Source organism: Diabrotica undecimpunctata, chromosome 3, assembly GCF_040954645.1.
Source record: "Diabrotica undecimpunctata isolate CICGRU chromosome 3, icDiaUnde3, whole genome shotgun sequence".
In the NCBI taxonomy this organism is placed as follows: Eukaryota; Metazoa; Arthropoda; class Insecta; order Coleoptera; family Chrysomelidae; genus Diabrotica; species Diabrotica undecimpunctata.
This window is the reverse complement of record NC_092805.1, coordinates 32,812,995-32,814,419: the sequence shown is the minus strand read 5'-3', so window position 1 is coordinate 32,814,419 and position 1,425 is coordinate 32,812,995.

Below are 1,425 nucleotides of genomic sequence, written 5' to 3'. Positions count from 1 at the left end.
ACATCTGTCTTGCCATTTCTAGGTCTTCACCTATTACGACTATATCGTCGGCGAAACTCAAGTTGTTGAAATATTCTTTATCTATTTTTATTCGCTTTGTGTACATATAAAACATATATATTTAAACAGAATACGAATTTTAAGAACAAAGAGCAATCAGATACTGCAATTCTGGCTAGATCTGCAGATGTATTGAAAGACGTATGCAATGTATTTGTATATATATATATATATATATATATATATATTGAAATGAAATGCAATCTTTTACTTTCATTTAAACGTCTTTCTCTACGTAAAGAGCGAAAAAGATAGTAATTTTCAACGGTGAATCGTAGATGCATGTCGAAGTAAAAGGATACTTCTAGCGTCGTTAAAAGCCTCTAGTAAGAGGCTTTGAATTTGTGGTTCACCTAATTTGCTATCAGGGAGAGGCCTCTGGACTTCTTGTTACTTCGTATAGATGTTGCTGCTAGCGTACCTGGCTGTTATTTTGGTTATAATGACCAAATACTAGACTGCATTTCATTTCAGTTGAAGTTCCACAAGTGTTCCTGATGATGAGTTGAATAACTCGAAACACGTGTAGAGCAATGGTGGAGTTCCGATTGAAATGAAATGCAATCTTTGACTTTCTTTTCTTTTACTAATATATATATATATATATATATATATATATATATATATATATATATATATACATTTTGTTATCAAAATACAAAATACCTTGTCTACTTTTGAGAGGAAATACTGAGGGAATCCCGTCTCGTTAAGACTTGTTTACACGAGTAGAGTTGTGAGGAGAGTAGAGTAGCGAGTAGAGTCGACAGTCGACTTGATACCGTTCACACGAGAAGAGTTACAAGTATAGTACTTATGCTAGTATACTGTGGAGTAGGTGTTTGTTTAGTACAAAATGAATTCAAGAAAAAGAAAATTGATTCAAAATTGTTTAGCTACTGTTGCAAATGCATTTGTAACTGAAGTCGCTTTGTAACAAAGAAAAGAGTGGATGAGAGAGTGGCTTAAAAGAAGGAATACACACGGGGCCTCAGCTCTTTTATCTTGATAAGAATACATTTTTTATTTCTTTGGGCAACGTGATTTACCAAAACTGTCTCGATCTTGGGTGTCTATAAAAACATTTATTTTGCCTACTGTTTGGAATTTAAGAATTTAAATTGTGGGAAAAATAATTTTATAATTATATGAGTTTAATTTTAATATATACCTACCTACATACACATACGTACCTACTGTATGTCCTTGAATAGTCAATCAAATGGATAAATGAATAAAATACGCATTAAAACTATCATTTATCTCAGAAATCAACAACAAAATTTAAAATTGGCAACTACGCATCGATATGTATGTTCTTTATTTATACAACTCCACATGCTTCCAAGAATTTACTCAGTCAAA